At 43.5% G+C, this 13,322-nt stretch overlaps 1 protein-coding gene across 3 annotated transcripts in view; it reads right to left on the bottom strand.

Moving 5' to 3' along the window:
- Positions 1 to 13,322, bottom strand: part of ACO1 (aconitase 1) — a 59,037-nt gene that overhangs the window by 36,792 nt on the left and 8,923 nt on the right. The window contains exon 1 of one of the 3 annotated variants that reach the window (XM_077912236.1): positions 2,469 to 2,603. The exons of the other annotated variants lie outside the window; for them this stretch is intronic. The gene's annotated coding sequence lies outside the window, so the exon portion shown is untranslated. Of the gene's footprint in view, positions 1 to 2,468; positions 2,604 to 13,322 lie in introns of those variants that run through there. 3 annotated transcript variants of the gene reach the window in all.

Here is a 13,322-nt window from a genome sequence, read left to right as displayed (position 1 = left end):
CTGTTACTGCGGTGGGGCATAAAGACGCAAACTTCCCAGATGTGTGCAGAGGAGACCCTCTACCCCAGCTTGGGGAAGGACTTAGCTATCTTTGTATAATTTTTAAAACAATTTTTAAAAGATTTTTATTTATTCATGAGAGACACAGAGAGAGAGGCAAAGACATAAGCAGAGGGAGAAGCAGGCTCCATGCAGGAAGCCCGATGTGGGACTTGATCCCAGGACTCCAGGATCACGCCCTGAGCCTAAGGAGACACTCAACCGCTGAGCCACCCAGGCGTCCCGATCCTTGTATAAATTATAAGCATGAACAAGGGAGGACACTGTTCCTGGCTTCCACCACATAGAGAAACAGAGGTTTCAAAAAACGTCACTGTACAACTCAGAGCAAAACACATTGGAGTAAGAGACAACTTCCTTTCCAGTCCTACCCCTTGGGCAAAAATCCTTCAACCAATCCATTGCCCAAGAGTCTTCTGAGATAAGAATAGTAATGTTTCTGGGCTGACTGGCTCAGTCAGTGGAGTGTAAGCGGGTCAGGAGCAGCTCTTGATCTCAGAGTTTTGGGTTCAAGCCCCATGTTGGATGTACAGATTACTTAAAAATAAAATCTTAAAAAAAACAAAAAACAAAAAAGAAAACAAAAAAACAGTAACATTTCCCCAATTAATCCGGGGGTTTTATGAATACTTAAATATTCAACATATTTTGGGGATGACTAATATGGTCAACATATTACTGTAAAATGAAAAAAATAACATGTGTAGGCATACCTCAGATAAATTGTGAGTTCAGTTCCCAACCACAATATGGCAAATATCATAATAATAGGAGTCAAATGAAGTTTTTGGCTTCCGAGTGCATATAAAAGTTATGTTCACACTCTACTGTAATCTATTAAGTGTACAACAGCATTATGTCTAAAAAAATGTACTTTAATAAAAAAAAACTTTATTGCTAGAAAATGCTAACCATCATCTGTGCGTTCAGTGAGTCATAACCACTGGCCATAGATTACCATACGATATATAATAATAAATGAATTTGAACATTATTACAACATGACAAAGAGACCTGAAGTGAACAAATGCTGTTGGGAAAATAGTGCCAAGAGATTTGCTCAATGCAGGGTTGCTACAAACCTTCAATCTGTAAAAAGCACAGTATTTGCAAAGCAAAAGCACAATAAAATGGAAGTATGCCTGTAAAGGAAATGACTGGGGGATAAAAAGTGACAGGTGGTTCTTGTCTCTGTAGACAGGCCCATTTCTTCAACAAAAACATAAAACAGAGGCACCTGGGTGGCTCAGTGATTGAGTGCCTTCGGCTCAGGGCGTGATCCCAGGGTTCTGGAATCGAGTCCTGCAAGGGGCTCCCCATGGGGAGACTGCCTCCCCCTCTGCCTCTGTCTCTCATGAATAAATAAATAAATAAAATCTTAAAAAAAAAACAGAGATTCCTGAGTCTCACCCCTAAGCTACTGAATTAGAATTGATGGGGGAGGTGGAGGTAAGCAGGAATCGCAGTGTTTGGTCTCCAGGTGTTTGTAACCAATGTTCAAGGTGAGAATCACGGCTGGACGCCGGAGTGCCAGGTGAGGAACGGACACTTAATTTAGGAGGCAGCAAAATCCCATGGCAGCTGTATGTTTGCCAGGCGGAGGGAATCACAATGAAATTGCCTTCACGGAGGGGAAGGGACCCAGCACCAGGCAGGCAGGGGCAGAGTGTGCCGGCTAAGGGGGCAGTGGCCCTTCGGCTCCAGCCCTGAGCTGCGTGCAGGGACTTAGCCTAGCCCGGTGTCGACAGATCATCCGATTTTTCAAGCAAGCCTGGCAGTCTGGATTTCTACATGACCTCTCCTGATTTAGAAATCTGGGTAACTAAAGGTTTCTTTACTTTTTAAATTTTTTTTTTTTTAAGATTTTATTCATGCGAGGCACAGGAGGAGAGGCAGGCCCCATGCAAGGAGCCCGATGTGGGACTCGATCCCAGGAATCTGGGATCATGCCCTGAGCCAAAGACAGCTGTTCAACCCGAGCCACGCAGGCGTCTCTAACTAAAGGTTTCTAAAAGGCTGTGTGGTTCTGCAGCGGGAAGACCACACGAACACACCTTGTGGGCCCTGTGCCACCCGCGGAGTGACCTTGGGGGGCAGAGGTTTTGGACCGGAGGGCAGCAGGGCTCCTGGAGGGATTACGGGAGGGAGGAGGCCAGAGGTGACCTGCGTGGGCCACTGGAGGGTGGCCGCTGCCACGGAAAAGCGGCGGATGGAACTGAAGAGGCAAAGGCTAGAGAGGGCGGCCTGGAGGGGGGGTGTTTCACCGAGTCGCCTCCTAGGAGGGGAGAGCGCAGTTAAGTGCCACACAGATGCCAGAGATCTGTTACTCATCCCCACTAAAGGGGGAGCCAGTCGGGAGGGGGAGAAAATCCCTATAAATACGCCCGTTTAGTAAGAGGTGAGCTCACCTGTCTGCAGAAGTTGCCAAATCCGTGGACTCGGAAACAAGACTAATAATTCCACTGACTGGAATTTTGAAGGTGTAAGTTGAAAAAGGCAATAATCCTATTCTCCCATTGATTTGCTGTCAGTTCCAATTCTTGACTTAATGTTTCCACCCCAAACAGTAGGAACTGCAAGAGTAAAACTGCCTGTGAAATGGATGGAGAGAAGGGTGTCTCCACAGAGGTTGTGGGACATGAGAGAACCTCTGTGGTGGGGGGCAGTGCTGGAGAGCCTTGCAGAACCCGGCAGGGTGGGTCATTCCCATCTTCAAAAGCCTGGAGTCTCTGAATCACCCCTCTATCTGTGTCAAACCCTAAAGGGGCCAAGAGCTTCCATTTTGCCAAAATTCTATGGTTAAACCAATTGCTAAGTTGTACCCATACTGGCCATGATGCGGTGAGGAAGAAACGGGTCCATTTACCTCCCTGTAGCTTACAAACACCTGGGGCAGAATTTTGGGATCCTCACACAATCCCTGCTCCTCCCACTCCCCTACAAAGCCGGCCTGCACAGTTCCGAACAGATAAAGTGACCGCTACAGCTTTTATGGAAATGGCTTTGTGTAAAGTGCTCTACCATCTGCCTCACTTTTTCCTTAGAAACTAGGCAACTGGGGGATCCGTGGGCGGCTCAGCGGTTTAGCGCCTGCCTTTGGCAGAGGATGTGATCCTGGAGTCCCAGGATCGAGTCCCAGGATCGAGTCCCGCATCGGGCTCCCTGCATGGAGCCTGCTTCTCCCTCTGCCTGTGTGTCTGCCTCTCTTTCTCTGTGTCTCTCATGAATATATAAAATCTTAAGAAAAAAAAAGAGAAACTACGTAACTCTCATTTCACTATATTAATGAACCAAATTCTTTTTAAAAATATTTTATTTATTTATTTATTCGAGAGAGAGAGAGAGAGAGAGACAGAGACAGAGACACAGGCGGAGGGAGAAGCAGGCTCCATGCAGGGAGCCTGACTTGGGACTCGATCTCCGGTCTCCAGGATCACGCCCTGGGCCTAAGGCAGACACTCAGGCCACCCAGGTGTCCCGTGAACCAAATTCTACTTGCAGAATTTAAAGAAGAAAGGAATCTGTCACTAGTTAGGACCGGCATATAAGTATCTGCATTGCGGTACAGAAATACCCAGTGCTTTATACCATCTTGTCTAATTTTGGCAACATCTCTGTAGGTTAAAGAGTATTATTATTTCCATTCTACAGTGGAGGAAACCGCAGCTCAGAGATGGAAGAACATGTTTGAGGACATACATCTAACCTAGTAAGAGGCGGAGAGCTGGGTTTTAAATCCTGGCTCTTTCCAGCCACCTCACGCCACCTCCCCTGGTGCAACAACTGCTGTTCTAAAGGGGGTGCTGGAGAGAGGTCACCAATCAACCCCACAGCTAAAAAAAGCCAGAAGAGACTCATGGGCCTGACAAATCTTACTGGGACTCAGTTCTGAATACTGCAGTTACCCCTCCTTCTTCCAAGGGTTACCCAGCACATTGGTCTGAGCTTGGCATTGTCACATGTCCCTTGCTACTCTTTACTGAGCCATAGGTGAGCAACAGCAGCTGTGTTTTGGTGACCAAAAACTGGTTTTGCTTCCAAGTTGGGAAACAGTCCTTTCATACCCCCTGGAGGGCTCTGGTAATCCTGCAATCCCTCCTAGGTTTCATTCATGCTATCATCACACCTTGTCTTAGATTGCTTTATAGAACTCCCCATGCTTCAGCGATCCCAAGGGAAAGCTAAAAACTACCATATTCCAAGGCAGGTAGGAGGGAGAGATCTTTAGCTTGAGAACAGTCGAGACCCAGAGAGAATCAAGGCATCATAAATGCTTCCCGGGTCTGCCTTCCTCGGCCAGAATCATACCCTATCCTCAAACCTCAAGTATTACTGCAAATCCTGCAGACTCTAAAACTAACCCTGGTCTGGTTTTATCTAAAAACCCAGCTAACTGGCCAGGGAGCCCTCCCTACTTCCCACATCTGCATAAAGCCCACACCTCATTGTCATTGTTTCAACTCCTTTCTTTTCTTATCCCTATCCTGCCTTCCTTCAGGTTCCTGCCTTTTTTGTTTTGTTTTGTTTTACCTAATCCCCATTCAATAGGAACAAAAGGAAGGCGTGAACAGAGTCACTGTGGATTTTTTGGGAGAGAGGTGTGTTATCTTAGTTATTTTCTTTTGGGGGGCTAGGAGAAGGGTTGGTAGTATGCATGGAAATACGCATGGGTGCTACCTTTTCTGTTCCACAGAATAAGATAGTATTGCATGGAGGCCAAGAAAAAAAAGAAGTTTTTAAAAATAAGAGAGTTAAGAAGGGGAAATTATGTCTCGTAAGCAGTGATGTTGGAGCTCATTTGGAGCTTGTGGTTCATGAATACTTGTGTTCATTACAGTAGGATGGCTAAACATTCGCCCTGGCCTTTGAATCAAGTAGGACATGTGAACAGTTCTTAAACAGAAGGAATTTAAAAAAAGACATTTGCACTGTATTTGAAGCCCTTCCCTACACCTAGCTCACACTCTTAAAATCAAGAGAATTATTTGGTTGAGAAACACTGTCTTTCAAAGCTAAACTATCCTGAAATACCAGCTGGGTGACTTGTACAATGTCATGATGCCCTCAGGTACATCTTGTACACAGATGCACAGAAGAGTGGGAGTGGGGAAAGAGTGCCGAACACCAGATTTTTAAAGTAAATTACTAAAAACGCTAAACATTAGGCAAAGGCAGACAGATCTGAGACGTTTAACAACTGAACCATGCTGTTAGTAAAGAAGTTGCAGGGAGATCAGAGCTGTGGTTCCTCCCAACCACAGTCTTGCTGCCAACCAACCTTTGGTCGCAATGTTGGACACCTGCAAATGACTCGGACACCATCATTTGTGCATATGTGGCAGGGCATTAACCCATTCCCCACCCCATACCCTCAGGACACTTTGTCCTAGATGCTAATGGAGCTGATGAGACAGAATGAGAGAATGCTGAGCCTTCTGGAAAGAACCTTAGAGATGCTATAGCATTTTCCTGACCAGGAAACAGAGACCCCTAGAAGGAAAGTGGGGTCACTAGGTTTATGAGGGGTAGACCTAGGAAGAAAATACAGCTGATTTTCTCTCAAGTGAAATGCAAATTTCTGGCAGAGGAAAAAAGAATGCTTAAAATCCTTGAAAAGTAAAGTTGAGAAAAGTACAACTTAAGCACTTTCACGTATCACACACTACATATCACATTCTGCTGGCACTTTTGGGAGCTAGGTCTCTAATCATTGACTGAGCCTTCCATGTGGTTCAGATTTCCAGGGAACTGACTGACAGCTAAACTTTGGGAAAACAAAAACAAACAAAAATAATAAACTTTGGGAAAACAACTTAGAGCTAGGGCTAAGTTTTTAACAAGTTGCCCTGGGTGACTGAATTTATTCTGAGAGGCAGAGTAAGGGCAAATAAATTTTATTGATGTAAATATCAAAGATACAATTCCTTACTCAGATGCAACGTAAGAAATGTGAGCAAAGGGACACCTGGGTGACTCAGAGGTTGAGCATCCACCTTTGGCTCAGGGCATGATCCTGGGGTGCTGGGATTGAGAATCCTGCATGGGCTCACCATGGGGAGCCTGCTTCTCCCTCTGCCTATGTCTCTGCCTTTCTCTGTGTCTCTCATGAACAAATAAATAAAATCTTTAAAAAAGATGTGAGCAAAGACTCACATTAAGTAATAAAATGAAATAGAAAAAGTTGCAAATAATAGATGTACTAGAATCCAATTTAAAAACTTTAAGACTATTAGAATATATTCATTCATACACACACACACACACACCATTGTATATGTTAATGAATACAAAAGAAAGATCTAGAATAAAGTTAACATTGATTATCCCTAAATACAAGAATACATTGTGTAAAGGGCAGGACCAGTGGGAAGGACTTTCAACCTCTGAATAGAATCCAAGTTCTGTTTTTTGTAAGCATGATTTCGTTTGTTATTTACTTTTTAAAAAGCTGAAGCAGTCGTTTTCAATTTCCTGACATAAATACCTATAGAGGATATTTCATCAGGAAGAAATAGTATCTAGAAATGAAAACTTGACTTCTTGGGCGGTATCTTTTAAAAGGAAGACGGAACAGTTCATAAAGTTCCTGAACCACAGTATACAGTTCTTTATTTAATAATGTCTGATGAGGGGCAGCCTGGGTGGCTCGCAGTTTAGCGCCGCCTTTGGCCCAAGCCATGATCCTGGAGACCTGGGATCGAGTCCCTCATAGGGCTCCCTGCATGGAGCCTGCTTCTCCCTCTGCCTGTGTCTCTGCCTCTCTCTCTCTCACTCTCTCTCTCTCTCTCTGTGTCTTTCATGAATAAATAAATAAAATCTTAAAATCAAAATGTCTGATGAGGATTTATTGAAAAAGTAAATATGTTACTATTATTCTTTAGAGAAACCCACTCTGCTCCCCAAACTACGACCTTCATCATCCACTGATGCAGTGCAATGGTTCTTTTTTTTTTTTAATTTATTTTTATTTATTTATGATAGACAGAGAGAGAGAGAGAGAGAGAGAGGCAGAGACACAGGCAGAGAGAGAAGCAGGCTCCATGCCGGGCGCCCGACACAAGACTCATCCCAGGACTCCAGGATTGCGCCCTGGGCCAAAGGCAGGCGCAAAACCGCTGAGCCACCCAGGGATCCCCCAGTGCAATGGTTCTGAAGAGAATCCATGAATGGTTTTTATTTCACTTTGGATAGACCATTTGAATACTTCGTACAGGCTTATCAATCCAAGCGGGACCCCCTCCTTCTCACAACTTTCTCCCACCCCCTCTCCCCCACCCCTCTCTGCCAACAATCCTAGCAGGAGACCAAACCTGCTGCAGAACCTTGTCTTTTTGGCTGATGATAACTTCAAAAATATTACACTAAGAAACAGATGATCATTACAGAAAAATTAGAAAATGCAGATAAACAAAAGTCACCACTGAAGTTTGAAGTTTCACCTAACACAACTTTTAAATATATTAGGATTTCTTTAAAAAATGGGTTCGACCTCACATTGTTTTGTAAATGGCTTTTTTTCACTTAGCAATCTATCAGGCCATCTGTGGTATTTTAGATCTTTTAACTGCACTTTAACATCTATCATTCAGATATACAACAATTTACTTAAATCTCTTATTATTAAAATACTTAGTTTGTTTCCAAGTATTAACATTCAAACAATGCTGCAACCTTTGTACACTCTCCTTGGAGTATGTCCTCAATCCATTTCCTTAATAGAAATTCCTAGCTTTTGGTTCCTAGAAGCAGGACAGCTGGGTGAAAGGATTTGCATGTCTCCGTCCCATTAAACATCACCATGTGGACAGGAAAGGCTGTGCCAATTTATGGCTCTTCTCGGAGGCAGGGAATGGAAGTGCCTCAACCAGGCAACATGATTCTTTTTCTTTACTTTTTGCCAAATTAAGAGATTAAAAAGCTAATCTTGGGCGTTTCTTTAATTTCTAGTAAAGGTGGATACTTTTCATCTCTCTTCCTCTGTCATGTGACTTCATGTGAATTTCTTTTGTAAACTATCTGCCAGACAGGCCAAACCCAGTGACACTCAGATGGCCTCCGGTGACCGAATGTTCTCATCTCTGAGGGAGACTTACTGAGCTATTAATGTGGATAAGAACCGGCTCTGTAACCCTGTAGAGGCAAGACAGCCCATCAAATATGATGAAGCCCTCAAATCTTTAGGCAGTTTGACTCCATGCTGAGGTACGTCATGAACCTAGCGGGTTATATAGCAAGGTAAGCGGCCCCTTTAGCTTGAATCACAGGCAAAATCCCCATTCGGATCAGTGGGCTTTGCTACCTGTTACTCTGACTGAACTCCCAAGCCCAGGCAGCAATCCTACAGATGGGTTTTGATATGGGAAATAAAAGCAGAGGAAAAATTATTAAATTTCCTTACTATCTAGGCCCATTAACAAGTCCTTGAAACAGAGTGACCTTCCTCTAGGGACACAGCTGCCTCGATGTTAATACTTAGCTAAGGGCAAAAGGCAATCTTAGTCTGACCTCCCAGGACCCTGTAAGTCTACTTTAACATATAAAACTTCCTTTGGAAATTTCCTTTATCTCTACCCACCCCTATACATGTTGGCAATCATCCTCCAATCATGACCCACGTTATTTATACATCTGAAGGGTCTCATGACTGAGGGTTTACTAAACAATAATAAATGACCTTTCCCAACAATAGATAAGCCCCCCTCAGGATCCTGGAAATCTTGTTTCTAAAGTACCTGGAAGGCTTAAGCTATCCCTAACCCCCTTCCAACTTGAAAGTCTATAATGGGCCAATCCTCATGCCCCTACCTGTTCTGCCCACAGGTCCTGTCCCTGTGCTTTAATTAAACCACCTTTTTGCACCAAAGACATCTCAAGAATTCTTTCTTGGTCATCAGCTTTGAACCCTAACATCTTTCCTACATCAGGTTTTGTCTGGGAGACTGAGTACAGAGCATGGGCAGCACACTGCTAAACCACCCCTCTTGCCAGAACATCTCAGACCATACACCCTGCTGGCAGTGAATGCCACACCATGATGCTTATTTGGCACAGCCAGATTTGTAGAAATGCGTGGAAAGGTCAACAGACTTTAACTAAATGCCAGTGATCACATACGGTAAGATTCATCTCTTCAAGTTACTTTCCAGCCTTTGGAGTATATAAATCCAGTATTTAGCTGCTTCTGTTATCAGGGTTGAATCAACCTCAGGTTACCTTATGATAGAGAAAGAGGCATAGACATGAATGGGCCCCACAACCAACCACATGACTTCCATACACCAGCAGGAAGGAGCAGAGAAGAGTAAGCCTGAGCAGCGGAACTCCTGCCAGTAATGGGGTGGGGAAGATAGAGGTTTTGTTTATTTTTGGGAGTTGGGAGTGTGCATATCAGTTTCCAGGACAGCTTGCATAGTTTTAAAGAGTTTGCAGGTAGTTGGTTAAGAATGGTCTAAAGTGCAGGCAATATATCTGCCAAATTGTTTATTTATTTAAGATTTCTAAAGACACACAGTGGATTTTTAAAATCTCTACAAACAACAGAAATAGGTTTCTTTTGTATTTCATGTGGTTTACCCATCTCTCTTCTCACGTTTTCCTAAATATACCCATCCTGAATTTTCACAGCTTCCAACTCTAAAGTTAATGTCACTACATCTCTAGAGTTCACTTCAGTTCACTATAAGGATTAGCTGTGCTTCGTTTCTTTTCTGCTTAAAGAGAAATTAATTGGCTCCACTTCCCAAACTGACTGTGTATATCTAAACATCATGCTACTTATAAACAACTTTTTGTCAAAAGTGAGATTCCAAGGATGTCTATGTAAGCATAAATAAGTCTGAGGTCGGAACCATTCAGGCCAGCAAACCATCATGGCTTGAAAACTGGATTTTTTCACAAAGTGGAGAACTAGAAAGATTAGTTCTTTGCTTTATTTGATGTAGTTACATCTGGAAAACCGGAATAACTAAATATTTCTGGATTTTCCCAGAGATGAGGTCACCTCTTTGATCATGTCAGCTATTTGTAAAAGAAATTAAACACACACACACACACTCTTAAATGGGATGCTTATAACTGAAAACATTTTGAATAAAAAGCCCTAAGAATAACTGTCTATTTTGGGACTAGTGCAGAAGGAGGGTCTTGCAGAAAGGAATGGCTTTATAACAATATAACCAAATCTATTAACACAGTTCTCTTGAGCACTAATTATATGCAATGTGCACTCTATGCTGTAAACATGAATAAGACTCTGCCTTCTGTATCAGAAAGTTTTGCCATTACATAGTAACTTGTGGGTTTTCTGCTAAAATTTTAAATTATCAATTTTCATTTATTCTTTTGTGTTAACCTGGACTGGACTGGACAACTGACCAGAAGGCTCCACATAGAGTCCTAGATTTTTAAAAAGAGCTAGAACAGTTTTGAAATGATTGAGCTCCATTTTGAAATGAGCCGTATAACTTTCTGTGCCTCAGTTTCTCAATCTATAACATAAGTTTAGTTGTCCCTAATAGTGAAAAAATTCTATGATTCATTCATTCAAGTATTCAATGCATATTTATATTAATCACCTAACACGCGCCAAGAACTATTTTAGGCAGTGGGGATACACCCAGAAACAAAAGTGACAAAGTTGCCTGCCCTTGCAGTGCTTTCCTGAGGAGGGAGGCAGACTACACAACTCAATAAATATACAAACAGAATGTCAGATGGTGACTAGATCTATGGATAAGCAGGATGAGGGCAGTAGGGACTGTTGGGCTGCAAAGGACATCGGGAGATCAAAGGAGGTCTCACCAATTTGGAGCCACTTGGACCAGAGTCAAGGAAGTGAGGGGACCAGCTATAGACAATCCGGAGGAGGGGTGAGATCATGTGCAAAGGCCCTGAGGTGGTTCTGAGGAAGGCAAGGAGGCCAGAGTAAGATGCTTGACGACAGAAAAGGAGGAGACAAGGTGAGGAAGCAGCAGAATTGGCCACTGTAGGAACTGTGATGAAAGACGAAATACAGGAACGCCTGGGTGGCTCAGCAGTTGAGTGTCTGCCTTTGGCTCAGGGAGTGATCCCGGAATCCGGGATCAAGTCCCACATCAGGCTCCTTGCAGGGAGCCTCCTTCTCCCTCAGCCTATGCCTTTGCTTCTCTCTCTCTCTGTGTCTCTCATGAATAAATCAATAAAATCTTTAAAAAAATAAAGACAAATACCCACCATTTGCTTTGATGTGGATGGAACTGGAGGGTATTATGCTGAGTGAAATAAGTCAATCGGAGAAGGACAAACATGGTCTCATTCATTTGGGGAATATAAAAAATAGTGAAAGGGAATAAAGGGGAAAGGAGAAAAAATGAGTGGGAAATATCAGAAAGGGAGACAGAACATGAGACTCCTACCTCTGGGAAACGAACCAGGGGTGGTGGAAGGGGAGGTGGGCGGGGGGTGGGGGTGACCGGGTGACGGGCACTGAGGGGAGCACTTGATGGGATGAGCACTGGGTGTTATTCTATATGTTGGCAAATTGAACACCAATAAAAAATAAATTAAAAAAAAAGAAAACAAACTATAAAGTAGTGTTCTAGCTTTACACTTGGTTTAAATTGCAGATTTCCAACATCGGAATTTGTTATGAAACAAAGTCATGCCGTGAAAATACTAGACTGCATTTAAAAAGTAGCTACTTCCTGATTTCTAACCCTTCTGTTTCCTTGGACTTCATTATTAAGTAACACTGGAAATTTTTAGGATGTAACACAAAAATGATCATGACTCACTCGGCAGATGTATGCAGCCACTGCCAAAGGCCACAGTCAAGATTTGAGGGACAGGGGCCATGGCCACCACACTGTCTGACTGGACATCTCCTGTCTCATTAAGACTCCCAGTTCCAGGCTGGCTAGCCAAGACAGCAATTGCCAAAAGAGAAAGGCTTACCCGACACATCCTTTAAGCTCATTTTAAGCTAACTGCAGTAGCACACACTCAGAAGAACAGAAATAGTTTTAATTTTGGATATCACTGTGGGCTAATAAAGCAGTTTCACGAAAAGTCTCATGAACTTCAGAATTTATAATTCTAGAGATGCACCGAGAAAAGAAAGTCATCGTGGGGCCAGAAAGGAAAGGAAGAAACAGGGCAGGGCTCCCGCAAGCATCCTGACTCAGTCCTTGGCTCCTTCTCAGAATGTGGGTCCCTGACCCTGCAGCAACCCACAGTTATCGGTGGGACTTCAAAAATGACACTTGCAGACACCACAGAAATGACATCTGCACAACCACGTCCTATTGCATCTAGCTTTTGAGAGCAGGAAGAGTGGGGTAGGAGCAGACAACTGTGTTAAAAGCATTATGTAATAGGCCTAATCAATATCCACTGTTTAAGAAAACTGCATGATTTCCTCAAGCTTCTGAACTAATTTTGTAGATGCTTGGTAGTGAACTTTTCTAACTCGAATTTGAGGAATTAGAAACAGCATCACCACGAAAGACAGGGTGTCAGGCTGCCAGGGTCTCATAGGGCAGCATTTATCTCCACGAAATCACCAAGTTTCTGAGATCATCTATCCCCACCCACCTCAGAATTGCTGGGACTGGATAGAAGGATGACTCATGCTAGTAGAGCTCCCAGACGCTTGATGTATAAACCCATTAGTTACTGATTTTCCAAAAGAAAGGTAACTGCTGGGAGGACCCAGTGTTCCTGTGTTGCGAGCACCAGGTTCTTCTCCCATGGCAGTATGGCGACATGGTTAGGAGCTGGATATCTAAAATTAGACTGCAAGCTTGCTGAGAGGGATAATGGACTGGAATTCAAAATCCAGTCCATCAGATTCCAGAGCCTACCTGTGAAGCAGCACTGGCGGAGTTCCATCTCAGCGGCTCACACAGTGACATGGCATATGCAACTGCCACTTCATTGCATCATAGATGTGACAAGTAATGAAACAGCACTAAACATATCTGGTACTAAGCCTCTCTGGATGGTCTAAGAGAAGGGATGTAGGTTCATATCTTACATGTGACATTTATAAACCACTGGGATAAAGGGATACCCAGTCACACACAGACTGGGTAGTAGCTAATGACAGTATCATAAGACCCATGCTACAGCAGTGGTGATGATGACAGAGAATCCTCTAGGGAGAGCAGCTAATCCAGCCTGGGACTGGGGGCAGGAAGGCCTCCGGGGCAGATAACACCATCTATGCGCCTCCCAGAACTACATTGAGGGAGTCATGAAAAAATATTCTGGGCAGAGAAAAGAGC

This window comes from Canis aureus, chromosome 10 (genome assembly GCF_053574225.1).
Source record: "Canis aureus isolate CA01 chromosome 10, VMU_Caureus_v.1.0, whole genome shotgun sequence".
Taxonomy (NCBI): Eukaryota; Metazoa; Chordata; class Mammalia; order Carnivora; family Canidae; genus Canis; species Canis aureus.
This window is presented reverse-complemented; position numbering and strand designations above follow the sequence as displayed.